Here is a 19419-nt window from a genome sequence, read left to right on the forward strand (position 1 = left end):
AGCATATATCAGTCCGTGCAAAAAAGGCAAATTCCAGTATAATATGCTGTGTAAAACTCAGGTTTATTATAAATAGATGGTAAGCGCTTTCACTTAGGAGCTTCTTCAGACCAAATGATTTAAATAGACAAAGGAAACCACAATATATATGAGTAAAAAACACACACCTACATCAATTATTCAATTAATCAGGGTTAAAGCTACAAATCCAAAAATAACATCTAACATAACATATCTACTTACATGATATATTAACTTATGAAACAACAAAGCTAAAAATATGCAACAAAAATATATATAAAAATATATATATATATATATATATTATATATATAAAAATATATACATAATATATGTAAAAGTATATATAAGAATACATACATTTAAAATAACAAATACTATTTATATATAATATATATATTTTTTTATATATTTTTGTTGCATATTTTACTTGGCATGGTAGCTTTGTGGATTATTTATTAATTTATTTATCATTTGTTTTCTACCACGGAGTTTTTATCCCTAGGTTTGCCGGTTGCCTTGCTCTTTTTTATAGTACATCTAGATATTATGTTTGTCTCAAATAAGTGTGGTCATGATCAGTGTATCTCAAAACCTACAAATCTTTCATTGTTACAATAACAGGAGTACATTATCTCAGAGAAAAGAATGATTTTTTTTTTTTTGGTTAATGCACAGCAGTCCCAGGGGATTGCACCTGATTAGTGATGGGATAAAAAAAGACACAAAGGTGAAGTGCCCATTATGTAATCTACATCCACATATTCGGATGTGTTACTACAGAAACAGATCAGGATAATGTATTATTACAAAACCTACAGTTTAATAATTATACCAAATAAGACATTACAAGAAAACATTGATTAATAATAAATACAAGTTATAAGCCAATGATAAATAGTTAGAGAAATTTTAGCCATTTTATAGTGAAATTATACGTAAGTTAGTATAATACAAACAGGAACTGCAAAACAAAGTGAGAAAAAAACAGGCTTGTGGTATATTTAGAGAGAAAGCCAGGGGACAGAAATTGATAGAAGTAAGGAAGTAAGCGAACAAGGGAGAGTAAGGAGATGTAAGGTATGAATACGTATTTGTCCATATTTAGGGATACAGCTTATCCTACTGTTGAGCATGAAAAAAGCCAGCTTTTGACTAGGAAGTCTTTCAGAAAGGTTTTGAAGGATGGGAGAGAGGGTACTGACCAGATGGATACAGGAAAGGAGTTCCAGGACAACATGGTATGAGTACAGACAATGCCCAGCAGATTCACTAGATTTGTGGACAGACAGGAGTTTTTGGTCATTGACCTGTAATGACCAACTGGGAACATAATTGTGTAAATTATTTAGTGCTGGGCAAGCAGATATATTCTGGATAATTTTATTGGTGGTACGAAGCTGTGTATATGTCAGTGGATTGGGTAGTTCTAACTAATTTAGGCATTTTAGTCCTCTACAGCAGTGAATTCTGAAACGGGTATTTGCTGCAAGTTTAGCAACTTTGTTATACCACTGTTCAAGCTTTGATTTTTGTGATGTTTGGAGGTTAGTAAGGATGGGAGTGCCATAAAGAAGTGTGAAGAGGAGATAAGTAGTGGCAAGAATAGCTTTAGTTCTCTATATGCATCCCTAGTTTTTCATGGGTTTTTCTTATGCAATTTTGTATATATAGGTTGAATTTAAGATTATCATTCACTGTCATCCCTAATTATTTGCTATGGGAAGTGACTTTAATAGCTGCATTATCAAGACAGAAGACTTTAAATTTTGTTTTTACATGGGAGAGGGATTTTGCCTCACAAGATGTTGTCTGGTTCGATTCTCGGCTGGGGTGTCATCTGTGCAGGGTCTCTTCCCTGCAGTAGAGTGAGTTTCCTCCAGGTGCCCTGGTTTCCTCCCACATTCCAAAGACATGCAGTATGTGGATTGGACAGTCTAAATTGGCTGTATGTATGAGCGTGTATGCGAGTGAATGGTACAAATGTACTACAGCAGCAGGGCTAGCCACCCACCGGTGTAAACTTTGGCTTGAGATGATTGTCACTGTTGAAGTGACACCCCGACCCCATATGCAAAATGGGAAAAGGGGTTGAAGACAGATGGATGGGAGATGGATTTGAGAAAAAAATTGTTGTTTTTTTTTTTTTTTTTTAGGGTTGAGCATGAGTTGTGAGTTAGAAAGCAATGTTTCAGATGCTGTTAAAGCTTCCCAAGTAATTTTTTGCCATGTTGTCAGATATGTAAATGAGTATGGAATCAACTGCGTACTGTATTAGGGAGGCTTGTTGTGTGGATGTCTGGAAGGTTTAAAGTTTCAAATTAACTTTCCAGAAAAAGTGGACATGAAATTATCCCCTTTAGTTGGATTCTGTAAAGTCTGAAACAGGAAGGATACTCTGTAGAAGTATTTTTTAGAGAACATGTTAACTGTAAAAATAAAAAAGGGTCAAGAATATGGCATCCAAGTATTTATGCAGAAAAATACAACACTATTCTCTGGCATAGACTCCTATAGGCAATAAATACAGTGGAGGATTGATAACTTTTGACAGACAATGAACTTTGATTGAAAAAGCAAGTAGTCTTAATAAGCCTAGCCAGGTGACAAGTTTCCTGGCAAGGCAGTAACATGAACAGACAATGGAGACAGAAGACACTACAAGAAGGAAGTAGTTATTTCAGTGCTGTACAGATACTAACTGTGTGGCTAATTTGACTATGTGTAGGTTTTAAAAATCAGAATGGCCAAAAAGATATGTAAACAATTAAAAACAGGTAACAATGCTGTACAAGATCAGCACTGAATGTCCATTTAGAATACCCTGAGGGGATCGTATTATGTGCACTCTGTAGTATTATATCACCCTGCTTGCTGTACTCCCATAGTCATAAAAATCCTAACAAATATTAACTAATAAATTAACTGAACTATTTAATCAGGCAATAATGAGTAAAATGAATTTTATTAAAGCCTAGATTGCATACAAAAACAAATAATGCCATGTTATAAAATGATTCTAGGTAAAACAATTCATAAGATATAGAGATACTGCCTTGTACACTTCAACTTTAATCTGTTTTTAAGAAAGACAGAAAGGTATTGGAGGAGCAAATATCAAAAGAAGAGATAAAACCAGGCCATAAAATGTAATTGTGTTTTACTCTGAACTACAGATGAATGAGTATGGCCATGGGCTCACAAAGACTGATTTTAACGATAAAAGGTTACTTTACCTTTGTGTGCACTGACTTTATTCTCTTGTGGTTCACTTTCTTATGATCGGGAGATTTTAAACTGAGCACAGTCATAAACTGCTCTTATAATTTATGCACTAAATTTTCAAATTACAGTTGAAGTTAATGACATGTATTTTCTTAAGCTAATCACAAACATATTCACTGGGACATGGTTAAAAAAATGAAACCTAAAATTCCAATGCTATCTCTTTTACTGAGATTTAACCTAGATGTGCTCCCTCTGATATGACTGTAGCTTTATTACCCAGGGCAGGATTTTATTTGGTTTTGTCTGACGGCATTCTTAAAATGTATTTGATCTGCGAATGTGTTCTACCAATCCACCAAAAAAAAAAAAAACAAACAAAAAAAACCACTGGCTCCTGAAAAAAGGGTTCACGTGATACAAGAATGTGTTATTATTACTTCACATATCTATATTTGCAAGAACACATTGCTATATTTTAATATTTTGGTTAGCACAGTAAATACAAATTCTGACATCAGTTTTCTTATCTGGGTATAGAGAACAGGAAGAAACACACAGATAAACATACATTGCTAGCCAAAAAAATACCAATTAAACAAAGCAAAGAGAAGAAGCCTTTTTTGCCTAATTATGTGCATTCTAGTAGCAGTGCGGAGGGCTGCAGTAATCTATAAAAGGATTTTATAAGAGCTGTGAAGAAAAGTTTGGTTTTTAGCAGTTTTTATGAAGAAGAAAGCATTATATATACCATAAAGATTAACATATCATGTATTCTGAATAATAATGCTGATAATAATAATAATAAAAATGGTGCAATAAATACTATATAAAACTGAAGTTTGGAAAACAGTGCAGATATTTATTTACTATTTATTTATTTAGTTATTTATTTCAGTTTGATGACTGGGGAAGTCCACTGGGCCTAAAAAGGGCTCGTTTTCAGTGGAGGCCCAGGAAGAAAAGCAGCAGTAACAATGACAAACATATTAGCAAATACACAGACAAAGCAAAGAAGTCATACAGCTTTATGCAGCATTTTACTGTAAAAAACGTCTACATTCTACAATAACAGTATGATTATGATACTATGATACTATAACAATAATAATGATAATTATAAGAACAATTCTAATAATAATATAATAATATGTTATTATATTATAATATAATAATATGATAATAGTATGATATGATACAGTGATACTATGATGATACAGTTTTTGAAATGCAATACAAAAAACACATGAAATAGTTCAACAAATTAGCAGCTTATAAGATACTTCGAGTACCATAAGATTTTCCAGAGCATCAGATTCTGTGGGTCCAATATAAAGAACATATGGTCATTAAACAGCATTCCAGTAGAATGTGTTATAGGCGCTCCCACCAGGAATAAAGCAGCCACCACATGACTTTATAAATGCAAAAGAATAGTGTGCCAATATGCTCACCATTTCATTTCCAGGATGTGGCACCAGAAGGAGAATGTCCAACTTGGGAAATCAGAATGGAACAAACATACAAATAAAAAAGCAGAATTCTACTGGTAGTTGTAAGGTAGAGTTAGTCTCAGCAAAACAGCAGGAAGAATGTTAGTACACCTGGTGAATGAGATGTTCTCAACATCTAATGTCATGAAACATACACTAGATAACAATCTGCTCATTAAGGCTGCGTCACTCAACAAGCATGACATGAAGAATATATCCCAAACAGTTAATATGCAACAAGATGAAAACACAGACAACTGTACATGAAGGAATACCATGTTACAATGTACAACCTGCTTGAAGAATTAATGAGACAGTTTAGACAAAATAAAACTGAATGACAAGGCTTACAGAACTCCCATGTTAGGTCAGATCTTGATCAAAACATCTGGCTCTAAGCAACAACATCCACAGAAAATGTGGATCAAGTGATCAACAATGGCCTTAAAACACAAGGCCACAAATGCAAAGGTAACAAGTTCTGGCAGTCTGCTCAGCTGTCTTCTCATGTTGTCTGGAACAAAAAGACACTGCAATGATCAGATGTGCCAATGGGGTTTGCATATTCATTGGACTACTATAATCTGGCCAATACTGCAGAGAAAGGCTTCTTTTCTGCAGCACTACTTCACCTAACAGGTCAGATGTCAACAGTCCAGCTAGGTCATTGGGTGAAAGAGAGAAGCATCCACCTGCTAACTCCTTCTTTGAGGAACATCAGGCTTGTTTGGTGGAGGCCAGTGTGGGGCAAAAGAGAAGCACTTAAAGGGGGTGATGATGGGTTGTGCATAGGCCTGCAGGGAAAAATCAAACATTCCTATGCTGCTGGTTATATATTAGTATTACAATCAGTACTGCCCTCATAAATGAAATAAACCTGTATATGTCCAAATAGTTGTGGTCACTGAAGCATGACAACAGAGGAAAGTGACCAAAACACAAAAAGAAAAACTGTCTTACACTATCTGTCTGTGAAAATAAAACAAAAAGCTAATTTAAAATATAACCTGTAGCAGTTTGACTTTAAATCATGCTTAAGTACCTTCTGTATATTTTACTTGCTGAGACTCATTTCCTCTGGACAGAAGCTTTCAGGATAATGAACAGGAATTCTTTGGACAAAAGACAGGAACTCTGGACAATGAACTGGAATTATCTGGACAAATGGCAGAAGTACTCTGGACAAAGGACAGGGGTTATCTGGACAAAGAAGAGGATTTTTTTTCTTGGATAAAGGACAGGAGTTCTCTGGACACTGCACACAAAAATAAAAAAGACTTACTGCCTGCCCAAGGTAAATTTGGATACAAATGTAAGAAGAGAAGTATATAACCTGCAGCCATCCATCATACCTAGAGATGTTGCGATCCTGTTGTTGCTTTACACAAGTAAAAGAATCTGAGGAAGGACGGATGCAGAAGCCATGTTCCATGATTTATGCAAAATAAAACAAAAATTCAGAAGGATGTGTAACAACCAAAACTTTCTTGCTAAATTTGTTTGCTTTCAAATTATTTACAGGGTCCCAGCGGTGTAAGTACAAGCAGACCCACTTAAGAAATCTATCTCAAAAGATGTATAGATACAGTATGGAATAAATATGAAGACTTCTGTTTGCTTCTTTTTGGGTGGGTTAAGTGATCACATGTGGATCACATTTATAAATCTGTGGAGAAAAAATGCAGCTTAACATACGTTTGTAACATGTAATGGTGGGTAGTGCTTCTGTGGGTTTAAAAAGATAAGTGAACTACACCTCCCCCAACACATTATGTGCAATGCAATTCCACCCACCTTTGAAGTGTTTTTAAAGTTCTCACAGTAGACACAAATAAGCACATAATAAAAATGGCCTGTCTGCTCTGTTTTGAAGTCATGATGTCTCCCATTATGGACCACACTGAGCTATACAGCAAGCATAACACGACCTTATTTTGAAAAAGTCACAGGAGGGTGAAACCAGTGCAGCAGGTTTCTAAGTATTTTCTAATACAAATGCAAGAAACAGGTAAGCAATGTAAAACACACCAAAAAATGCATAGGTAGCATAGCCATCAAAAGAATGTTCTGCTGATAAAACTCAAACTACAGTAATTTATGAAAGTCTGCAAAGATGGTGGAAAGGTTGCAGTACACGTAATCAATTTTATCACAGAAAAAGGATGAACATATGCAATAAATCCCTTGCTTATAAAAAAGTTTGTTTCTGAAATACATCCAGTCTAGAATAACCTAGATGAAGAACCCATCCATTTTCTGAAAATTCGGATAGCACAGTTGTTTATATAAAATTACAAACAACATGGAAGGGTCATCTGTCACTTTTCCACACTTGCAGGAAAAAGACCAGAAGATGATCTGATAGGCAAGATTTAAAGAGAGCTCAGAAACCACTTGTGAAGAAAAGTAAAAATGGCCCTCAACAAGAATCGGTCACTATGGATCAAATAGCACTTTTTAAACATATGGCCCCCTAACCCTAATGACAGAAGAAAGCAATAAAATCTCAACAACAACTTCAGTGAAATTAACTTCTTTAATAGTGAGCCAACCAGTCCAAATACAATTAGACTGCTCCAATACAATTAAAAAAATATATCAAACTGCAAAAACAAAAAGGCAGCAGCTTCTGGTCTCCGGCCCAATAAGACGCACACAACATATGAATGTTTTACAAGACAGGACAATGTTTATTCACTTCCATCACAAAACTTACACATAACTCCAAGATCAATCATGCAATGTCTACCAAGACAGAATACTGTTCCTCCAGTAAAAACATTATGTTATATAGGTACAAATTGTTCAATCTCCAACTTTCGGCCTATTGCTATACTATCCCCTATCTCTAAGATACTTGAAAAATGTATTCACCTCCAACTATTACCCTACCTATTGGACAACCAACTCCTAACTCCTACCCAACATGGGTTTATACCAGGACATAGCACCACCACTGCCCTTCTTTCCTTCCTCGAAATCATTAACTCTGCTCGTGACTCTGGGAACATAGTTTCTACGCTCCTCCTCGACTTATCTAAAGCTTTCGATACTGTCTCTCATGTGCTTCTACTTTCTAAACTCTCCCATCTTAATCTCTCTTCTTCGTCTATCAAATGGTTCTCCAGCTATCTCTCAGCCAGGGAACAAGCTGTAAAATGGAACTACTGCACTAACTCTTTCCTTCACACCCCAACAGGTGTACCCAAGGCTCTATTTTGGTTCCTTTACTATTTAATATTTTCATCAATGATTTCCACCAAAAGATCCCCAATGCTAAACTGGTGCAATACGCAGATGACTCCACTATCATCTGCTCAGCCAAAACTCTTCCTTTACTAATAAACCTTACGCAAGAAGCCTTCTCCTCCACTGAGTCCTGGATGCTTGACAATCACCTAGTCCTAAATGCCTCCAAATCTAAAATAATGATCTTTACCCCTTCTAGACATACTGCTGCTGACAAAGCATCCTTCTCTATACTTAGCCTAAACAAAACAACTACTGAAATAGTTCCCCATACAAAACTTCTGGGCGTTCTTATCGATGACCAGCTAAAATTTGATATCCACCTAAAAAACAATATTAAAAAGACTCATCAAAAACTTGGTATGCTTTATCGACACAGGCGCTACCTTTCTCTGTCTTCTAGACAACTTCTATCTACCACCTACCTCCCACCCTCCCTTTTGTATGGAGCTCTGCTACTCTCTAACCTCCAATCATCCCTAAAATCTAAACTTTCCTCATGTTATAACAAAATTTCAAAGTTTGCCACAGGATCCACATCCTCTTCTCACCATTGCAACTCCCTACATGCTCTAAATTGGTTGGAACTCCCAAGCTACCTAAATTTCATTCAACTAACTACAGCACACAAGCTAATTTTCAAACCTTTTAACTGTCCATCACTCTCCTCTTCCCTAAAACTTCACCAGTCACATAGAACACTTAGATCCACAAATCAGAACCTCTTAGAACTTTACAAGCCTTTACATGCACCAGGGCAGCTTCTACTATCATTCTCCCTTGCCAGATTATGGAACTCTCTTCCCCCTTACATTAGAACTACCCCTAACCTACCATCCTTTAAAACCCTACTCCACTCTCACCTCTACTCCCTCTGGGAGTGCTCCTGTATCCATCCTACCTGATTCCGGATACCTATCCCTATTCTATTCTACTCTAATCTCTGCCACTGCTTCAATTCATCTCTCTAAAATCCCTTTGCCTAAATACATGTAGTGTATTAAATGAACATAAATTTATTGTTTTTGCTAATATCTTATAAGTGATTGACTCAGCTCATATATTTCAAGATATGTAAAATCTTGCCTTGCTGTATATTGAATGTTAAACTGTTGTTCTCATATGCTGTACTAATACATTGTATATTCTATATTGTCTTTCTGTCTGGAGCTTTTCTCCTTGGGCCTCCATTGAAAACGGGCTACCTAAAACCAAGACTCACTCCTGCAAGAACAGAAGACCAGTCTGGTGGACCCCGGCCATAAATAAGCTATACAACAGAAGGAGGAAACTATTACATGACAAGGCGAAATCCCAAAAAGGGCAGGCATCCTTGATCAGTACTAGCAAGAAACTTCGATCCCTCATAAAATCATCAAAGGCCAGCTTCGAAAGAAAAATCGCCAAAGACTCTAAAGATAATCATAAGGCGTTCTTTAGCTATGTCAAAAATCTGGGTGGCAGCTCTCAGATCTGCTCTGAGCTGGTGCAAAATGGCACAAAATACACTGAACCCACAGACATTGCCAACTTTCTGGCGGACAGGTTCAGTACAAACTTCACCCCCCCCCAAAAGGGCCTGTGTCTATCCCAGAAGAATGCAGTCCCGCAGACATCACAGACAAACAGGTGAAAGCAGCCCTCTCCAAAGTAAAAAACACAGCATCAGTGGGACCAGATGGTATCCCGGGCTGCGTCTTACACAAGCTCCAAAATGAACTAAACCCTCACATGAATTCACTGTTCCAACTCAGCCTTACCACAGACTATGTACCCAAAGAATGGTGTACAGCAACAGTGATCCTGCTCCACAAAGGTGGCGCCACAACTGATCCAGGGAACTATCGCCCTATAAGCCTGACTAGCCTGGTCTGCAAGGCTATGGAGTGCATCATCATGGATCTCATAAACAAAGACATTGGGAACCTCCAAACACTGGACCCCACCCAAATCGGCTTTGTTAAGGGCAGATCTTGCCTCTTAAACCTAGTTGACTTCTTTGAAACAGTTACCAAAGCCTTAGATGAGGGAAAGGTAGTCCACACAGCCTACCTAGACCTCACAAAGGCCTTCGACACAATACCCCACTCTGGTATCATAAATAAGCTTACCAGCTTAAATATCAACCCATATGTCACAAGATGGGTTGCAAACTGACTCACGGATAGAACTCACATGGTCAGAGTCACAGGTGCCATGTCTGACTCTAAACCAGTTACAAGTGGCGTCCCACAGGGATCAGTCCTGGGACCCCTCTTGTTCGGTATATACTTCTCTGAGGTACAGGCAAACATGGGAGGACTGTGGCTGACCAAGTTCGCAGATGATTGCAAATTGGGAGCCATAATCGACTCTCCGGCTGACACAAGCATCCTCCAGAAGGGCCTTATGGAGACTGATACCTGGTGTCAGAACCATGGCCTCAAGCTAAATGCAAAAAAATGCATAGTCATCCCCTTTGGGAAAAACAAAGTGCCCACAAACTACCATATAGGAGGTAATCCACTAATTACGGAAAAAGTAATCAGGGATCTGGGACCCAAGTAGATAGTAACCTCTCCTTTGACAATCATATTGCCAAAGTGGTTAGTAAAACCTGCTATATAGTCCACCTAATCACGAAAGGGTTCACATCTAGATCTAGAGAGGTCATTGTGCCCCTCTACTCATCGCTCATCAGGCCCATAATTGAGTACAATGCCTAATTTCGGATGTACCTTACCCGACACCTGCAACAGCTGGAGAGACCTCAAAAATACCTCACCAAGAGGATCGTGGGGCTCAAACAGATGCCCTATGCAGCTCGACTAAAGAAACTCCAGCTCTACTCAGTTGCTTACTGCCTACTCAGAGGTGATCTCTGCCTGACATACAAGGCCATGTCTAACCCGGAATTAATGGACATGCTCCATCTCAAGAAAACCAAATCCATTAGAGCTACACGCTCCAGGGATTTAAACCTTAGCACAACAATAAATAGGACATGCTGGAGGGATAGATTCATATCCCAAAGGCTTCCCGCACTCTGGAATAGAATTCCAGTCCATGTTAGGCAGAGCCCCTCGCTGACCCTCTTCAAGAGAAATCTTGATGAGTGGATGGGAAATCGTAAATTTGCTCCTGGGATCACTTCTATGGCCCTGCTGGACACAGGCTCAGGAATCTAGCCTAAAAGGGAGGCGAAAGCCAACACATTCTGGCTAGGCTTATAAATGCCCTAGGGCAGATAGCCTAGTACCTACCTATGAACCTATGAACCTATGAACCTTGGCCCAATGGACTTTCCCAATTAACAAACTGAAATAAATAAATAAATAAAATAAATATTTCTTTTTTTCTGTGCAGTTTGATATATTTTTTTGAATTGTGATGCTTGTATTGTCTTCTCATTGGGTAAATGATAAAATAACTATAACAATTAAGTCAGAAAATATGAGAATTAAATCCTGTATCTAGGTTTGCAATGGGGACTGCTACACTCCCACCACAAAAACAGTGTAGAAAAAACTATTATAGTGCTGTGATGTGTGTTGTAATCCAGTTTTCAAATGTTGTTTCACATACACTTTTAAATACTGTACTGTGTCACTACAGTAGTCTCTACAGTGGGAAGGATAGGTTGGTTAACAAAAAGTGATTTTTTTTTCTGTATTTTTCCCTGCATTGTTTGCCAGTCAGCAGATTACCCTAGTATCACGACTTGTCAAAAGGGACCTGTCATTCAGGCATCCATCAGAGTTTTTCCTTCTTGTTAGATCCCTTTTACCCAAAGTAGCCTAACATCTCTGCTGTAGCTGAGGATTTCAGTTTCAGGCCTGTTCTTGCTTATTTATGTTTCCACACACATATATCATCCTGACTATAATGCCTACTGTTGCTTGCCAATCCTTTCATGAGACTTGACCCGAATGATCCTGGTGCATTCTCCCAGCTTTTGGAAGAACTCATCAGTACTATTTGGTTGCTCAACCCAGTAGTACCGATGAGTTCTCCAGCTACTGGCTTGAGCAACCTCCCTCTTCCCTGGAAGGATAAGCCCTCATCATCTCCTCACTTTCATCCTCCCCATCAAGTTTCTCTAGTGCCACGGTGACTCTTTGACACCTTATTGCCTAGGCTGCGGACATGGCTTTATCCCATTGGGCCACATTGCTGGTGCTTTCAATCAAGTGAGTTTCATTGCAGGCAGGTAGACCTATAATAGAATTTTCTTACAGAGAGACTTGAAGACCACAAAGAAAAAAGTCAAGTCCCAGTGTGGGCCTAAATTCTTGGCTAAGTGTTTCAGAGGGAGGACCTCAGTAAAGAATTATTCTAAACTCACCCAGAAGATTTATCTTTTCCCAGATCTTCAAAGGCTGTCAAAACCAAAGCATACACATTTGCCCTGAATCAGCTCAGACTGAAGTCAAAAGGTATTTCGTAGTTCAATTACAGCTGAAATGAAGGCTGACACAGAACTTATTTCCAAGCCCAAACAAAGAAAAAACATTTCCATTTGGTATTAAAAAATCACACGAGAAGAGGGCTTTTATTCTGAGTACAATTTCTCAAATACACCCGAATATACCTTCTAAACTGGAGGCAGGACAAAAAAATTACTTTTTTGTGGCATTAGATATACGTCCACTTTTCACAACATCCTGTGCCAACTCTTACACAAACATAGTGATGGCGTACTGGGAGACAACTTTTGTCCTTAATAATCCTGACTTTAGTCAGCATATCAAGTACTACAAGTGATTTGTGAATGATATATGCCTCCTGTGGACAGGTACCTCTGATAGGCTGTATGAGTTTTTGGATTATTTACATTCCACTACTAGTTTTCTTAAATTCACTATGGAGTTCTCCAAGAATTAAATCATTTTTTAGATGTTAAATTGGTTAAAAGGACAGATAGTGTGGTTGTTAGTGGCCTTCATAGAAAGGTGTGTAGAAAGAATATGCTACTGCAAAGGACCACCATGCACCTGGGCTACACATTTAGGAACAAGGTTAAAGGACATACCATGCAGTTTTCAAGGTTGATCAGTGATGAACAACTATTTTCTGAAACTATGAGTTCTTTTAGAGATGAACTAATTGATAGAGGGTACAAGGAAAGTGATATGACTGGTAAGTTAACATTGTACACAACATAATACTGTTACATCTAGGGTGGTTAAGCACATACAGAATAGTAGTTCGAGATTATGTGTTACTTTTACATCAAATGTCTCTCAGATTTGTAACATTGTGAGGAAGAATTGAAATATCCTGACAGTGGATGACAAGATAAGACAAATTGTTGAGAGAGTTCCATTTTTTACTTTCAAGAATAAAAAGAATCTGAATCATATGTTATGTTATGATCAGACATCAACCAAAAAGTTGACCTCACAGAGGATAGGCACTTTTGGCTGTAGGAACTGTACACTTTGCGCTTATGTTGAAAATGGAAATACTTTTCTACATTCAGACTCTGGTAGGTTGCTTAGTTTTACTTTATATGCTGACAGTCCAAGTAGGGATTTGGTGTATTTTACTAGATGCAGGAAATATCCAGTATTTTATGCTGGGATGACCAACCACTCTCTCAGAGAAAGAATATTTGAACATGTCAGTGAGATCCACAGGGGAGTAACTACAAATCCAAATGGCTAAGCATATTAGCAGTACCAGCACAGATCATGTTTACAACAGAAGAAAGAAATTGTTGCAAAAGAGAGTAAAATCTTATGAGTGGAGGAGCTCCCTGGTCAGCCTCGGCAAGAAGCTGAGATCCCTTATAAGATCCTCCAAAGCTAGCTATGAAAACAAGATTGCCACTGATTCTAAGGACAACCACAAAGCATTCTATAGCTATGTCAAGAATCTCAATGGCAACACCCAGATCTGCTCTGAGTTACAGCAAAATGGCACAAAATCTACAGAACCATCTGATATTGCCAACATCCTGGCAGATAGGTTCAGTGCTAACTTTACCCCCCACTCATCCCCTAAAGGGTCCATATCTATACAAGAAGAATGCAGAGTCCCTGTAATCACAACTTCATGGGTAAAAGCAGCACTCTCTAAAGCCAAAAACACAGCATTCATGGGACCGGACAACATCCCAGGCTGCGTTTTACATGACCTTCAGAACGAACTGGCTCCCCACCTAAGCACCATGTTCAATCATAGCCTCATGTCAGGCTGTGTGCCCACTGAATGGTGCACAGCAACAGTTATCCCACGCCACACGGGAGCCACCACTGATCCTGGGAACTACCACCCTATTAACCTGATGAGCCTCGTCTGCAAGGCCATGGAACGTATCATCATGGAATTCATAAACAAAGACATTGATTACCTCCAAACTCTGGACCCCACCCAGTTCGGGTTTGTGAAAGGCAGATCTTGCCTCCTGAACCTGGTCAACTTCTCTGAGGCAGTCACCAAAGTCGTAGACGAGGGTAAGGTGGTTCACACAGCCTATCTTGACCTCACCGAGGCTTTCGACACCATCCCCCATTCTGGAATTATAGCTAAACTCACTAAACTAGGTATAAATCCCTATGTCACAAGATGGGTTGCTAACTGGCTCACTGACAGAATCCACACTGTAAAAGTTGCAGACTCCAAATCTGACTTCAAACCAGTGACAAGTGGAGTACCACAGGGTTCAGTCCTGGGACCTCTCCTGTTTGGTATCTACTTCTCTGAAGTACAGGCTAACATAGAAGGCCTCTGGCTAATGAAGTTCACAGATGACTGCAAACTAGGAGCTATAGTCAAATCCCCAAATGATGTGGACATCCTACAGAAGGGCCTCACTGAGACAGATGCCTGGTGTCAGAGCTATGGCCTCAAGCTCAATGCCAAAAAGTACATTGTTATCCCCTTTGGTAAAAACTCTGTACCCATGAACTACCACATAGGCAGCAATCTACTTAACACCGAATGTGTGATAAGAGACCTTGGGACCCAGGTGGACAGTAGTCTCTTCTTTGATAATCACATCGCCACAGTAGTCAGGAAATCCTTCTACATAGCACACCTCATCACAAAAGGGTTCTCATCCAGGAAAAAGAGGTCATTGTTCCCCTCTACTCGACAGCCATTAGACCCATTATAGAGTACAATGCCCCTTTTGGAATGTACCTCACAAGGCACCTGCAGCAGCTGGAAAGGCCACAGAAGTACTTCACAAAGAGAATTACTGGCCTCAAACAGATGCCCTACACTGATCGTCTCAAAAAACTCCAGCTTTACTCTATAGCATATCGCTTACTCCGAGGTGATCTCTGCCTAACATATAAAGCTATGTCAAACCCAGAGCTGTTGGACATGTTACACCTAAAGAAATCCCAATCCCTCTGAGCTACATGCTCTAGGGTCCTAAACCTTGTCACCACAATAAACAGGACTTGCTGGAGGGATAGATTCCTGTCCCAGAGACTTCCCATACTCTGGAACAAGCTATCCATCTATGTCAAGCAAAGTTCCTCATTAACACTCTTCAAGAAAAATCTTGATGAGTGGATGGGAAATAAGAAATACACCCCGGGGATCACTTCTGTGGCTCTGCTCGACAGGGGCACAGGAAATTAACTTTCTTGGGTTGGCGTAAGCCAGGGAACTTTGTTGGATAGGCTTATTTAGGCCCTTGGGCCGATAGCCTAGTACCTACCTATGAACCTATGAACCTTTCAGGTTATACATTTAATGAGTTTTAATAGACGTTTGGGTGACGTCAGGAATAAGACAGAGCAGGTAGAAGTGCATTGGATCATTACCTTGCAGTCTGACAAAGGACATGGTCTTAATGAGTGTGTCTCTTTAAAGCCTCATTTGGGTTCTAGGAGTTTGTAGAGGTAATTCCTGACAGGTTAAACAGCTTAACTGCATGTTTAAAGCAAGTCTGTGTAGCCGTTACTTAATGGTCTGATGAAGCATCCATTTGTAGATGTGAAAGAGCTTACCTTGTTTTATATGCATTTTTCTTTCTTTAAAATGGTGTTTTAAGATTGGATTAAATCATTTTTAACCCATAAAGTGAGGCCGTGTTCTAGTCATATTCTCAAATATCCTTTTGCTTGTGATGCAATCTGTTGACTTAGAGCATATTGCTGTATTTCTGCTTCTGTCAAAAAGTTCTAATACTCAAATCTCCCAATCATTATTAAAGTCCAGACATTGTTACATCATGGTGTTGAGGTTTCTGGAGCTTTTCTTTAAAGATGGCATCTGTAACTTCATCCTAATGTTGAGGTTTCAGGGGTTGTCTTTTAGATGATGGAAGACAGATTTTTTTTTTAAGTGAAGGCAGGCCTCCAGCCAGCACTGAGCCCAAGACAGCTACCTAGGTTGCCTTGTGCTGGATCTGGCTCTAGATATAATCTCATGCAGCTGGAAGTGTAAAACTAGGACTATGCATGAAACAATGAAGTCCTCAGGTAATGTACTCATACAAAGCCATATAGATGACAACAGAAATTGTACTGCAATACAACCCACATAGCTTGAAGTGTGAAATGTAAATATGCAAAACACAATAAGGCCAACAGAGAAAACTATACACATCTGGTCATGCAGTGGTGAAGAGCCCACAATGCAAAGGGAAACAAACTACAGTGAAAAGTCATGAAGCAAACAGACTAAGCACAAGTGGGAATTCGGAATTTTGAATAAAATCTTCTGAATTAGAACAAAGAATAATTTCTCTGCTCTGATGGAACAGTCTAAAGGCTGGAGCCAGGGAAGCACATGTGAAATTTCAGAAGCTGAAAAGGTCTGGACATTATTGACTAAATATCCACAAATAGAGACACCAGGAGTTTCTTGCATTGTATGAACACCTTCGGGCAGATTATGTAATGAAGATAAACATGATCTTGCAGAACTTGAGAGACTACAAAACAAAGTAAAAAGTATCTAAAGTTTCCAAACAATCCTGACATGCCACAAAGCATATGACCTGCCTTTGAGACACAGCAAAGAACTTGGGAAGACAAGGAGTTATATTGTGGCCATCCTAAAACCGAAGTACTTAATGACAAAGATGAACAAACTCATATATCAAAGATCAGCTATAACACCCCACTTACAAACATGCACTTTATTTGGGAAGAAGAAAACTTCAGAGCCAAGTGCCGCTCTAACCAAGCTTTATTTAATACAATATTAAGCACTTTCTTCCACTAGTCACTAGACTTCATCAGAACTAGTGGGTGAAATGTTGTATTAAATAAAACTTTGGTTAGAGTGGCACTCAGCTCTGAAGTCTTCTTCTTCCTTTGGATTTTATAGTTACTGGTTTTGGTAGTGTTTTCACTTAATTTGGGAAATATAACAGCCATTCACAGAACCAAGAACTTTCTTCCTTCCACTAAGCACACCCTCAAAGACCCATCAGGGAGTCTGGGTCAGAAAGTTTAGTGAAACCAGTTAATTCCATCAGCAGGCCATTGGACTATACTCCATGCCATCAACGTTACTGTTGCATACCTGCCATAAAACTAAAGCTGGAGAAACTGTCTCCTGTATTGCTTAGTCTAAGTAAGAGAAGGAGCCTACATCAATCAAAACTGATTTGCAGGTTATGAATTACATAGGTGATGGATGGTCCTGGGTAAAAAAAACAACCTATCTTGGTCTGTGCTGTACACACTGCGGTCATACCTTGTGGAAATCACATAGCTGCCATGGTGCCCATGCGGCAGTCCTGAAGGCCTTGCATTGTTGAAGATACATTATCATCTTCTGACAGTCTTAAAAGAATAGACCCCGCTGTCCTACAACTGACAACAAGCTTCAACTGCTTCAGTCCTTTAAGAAATCAAGAGAAATAGGGATACGGTATTCTGTGTAGTATACTATGTAGCCATTTTGTGCTTACAGATTTCAGTAGGCAGGCAACAGTGTTGGTGGTGTCAAAATTATTCCTGGCTATCTGAAAAAAATGAAAGTTATGTCAAGAAGAAAAGTCTCAGCACAAAGGTGCATCGAATGGGAAGGACATTCCTCCTCCATGAACACCTTTCTTATCCTGCCATTTTTATCACACAAATTCACATTTACACATACAGTTTAACAACACCTATGCAATTAGCACAACCTCCCTACTGCCACAGTAATTTGTTATAGTACTTATTCACAGATAATAAACTGTTACTTAAAAAATTATTGGACTATTATGCTATCTTTCTTTTGGCCATTTAACTGATCATTCAACATCTCCAGCAAAAAAAAAAAAAAAAAAAGCTATCTAAACTGGACACACATGAGTTAGTATTTTTAATTTTCTGCAGTCAAGCTAATGCAAGCTCCTTTTCTGTCATAACGTTCTATATTTCTGTTTCCTTGTCAATAATGTTACTATTACTTGAAATTAAGGTATAATGTGTTAAGGAGTAAGGCTTGAAAAGGTATCAAATTTAGCAGTGTATGTGGCTCAGTATCAGCAAACTGAATATGTGCATTTGGCGCTGGGATAATTCGAAGGCTGTAGGTTCTATTCCCATACCATCTTCTTAGATTTGTGTTCTAGTATTGACATTCTAGCACAATTTAAAGACGAAATGCAACAATCTTGTGGTGCCATCCCTCAGATGAGATGTTAACCTGACGTCCCACCCAGCCAGGTTGACAGCTGCTCAGGCTGATGTAAAAGATTCCATGACACTTATGGAAATGTCTAAAAGACTAGGGGAAATTAGCCCTGGCCTGGTCATTATGAACACCCCCAAGTCTGCCCTAAAAATAGGTCATATCAGTAATAGCTCAGTCAGCATAAAAAAATTTAACAAAATATACCACAATTTTGTTTGTGTCTTTCGGCTTTTCCCAGTTAGGGGTCGCCACAGCGGAACTCCGGTCCGCTAATGATTGGCAGTTGATTTTTACGTACCGGCTATAATAAAGTGACATTTTCATATGATGCTACAGTTTCTAAATATGCCTGTATAGTCATATATGATCAACATATATTCACGTCTTTGACAGTGTCAGGAACAAAAAAATATTTTTTTTTCATTTGTTAACTTTTTATAATTATTTGTTTTCAAGGTATATTTAAAAGCTGTTTTCTGCTTTTTTCTGATGATAAAGGAAAAGTTCTGATTACAACATAAAGCAACCCATGCCAAAATTCATATATTTTATTAGCATAGCATTCCTTGCTTTTTTGATACAGATTATTGTTAAGTGTTTTGTTTTTAACCCTGAAGTCATATTCTAATTTTTATAAGTAAACATTTGTGCAGTTCATTGCCATCTAGGCTGGTAAAAATCAAATGTATACATGCTTCAAACTGACATGTCTGGCATAAATAATAACCCAAGAAAACGCTGTAACCACAGGTGAACAGATTACTTGTACTTCAAAACATGTCCATTCTGAAATCATAGAAATACAAGATGAAAGAAGTTTTAAATGAAAGCTGCAAGAAAATGAAGTCGGTAACTC

General features: G+C 38.5%; 1 protein-coding gene across 1 annotated transcript in view; it reads right to left on the reverse strand.

Moving 5' to 3' along the window:
• The window catches only part of TMTC2 (transmembrane O-mannosyltransferase targeting cadherins 2), a 1891588-nt gene that overhangs the window by 857480 nt on the left and 1014689 nt on the right, over nucleotides 1–19419 (reverse strand). The window lies entirely within an intron of this gene.

Source organism: Protopterus annectens, chromosome 11.part0 (assembly GCF_019279795.1).
Source record: "Protopterus annectens isolate FY-2018-M chromosome 11.part0, PAN1.0, whole genome shotgun sequence".
In the NCBI taxonomy this organism is placed as follows: Eukaryota; Metazoa; Chordata; order Ceratodontiformes; family Protopteridae; genus Protopterus; species Protopterus annectens.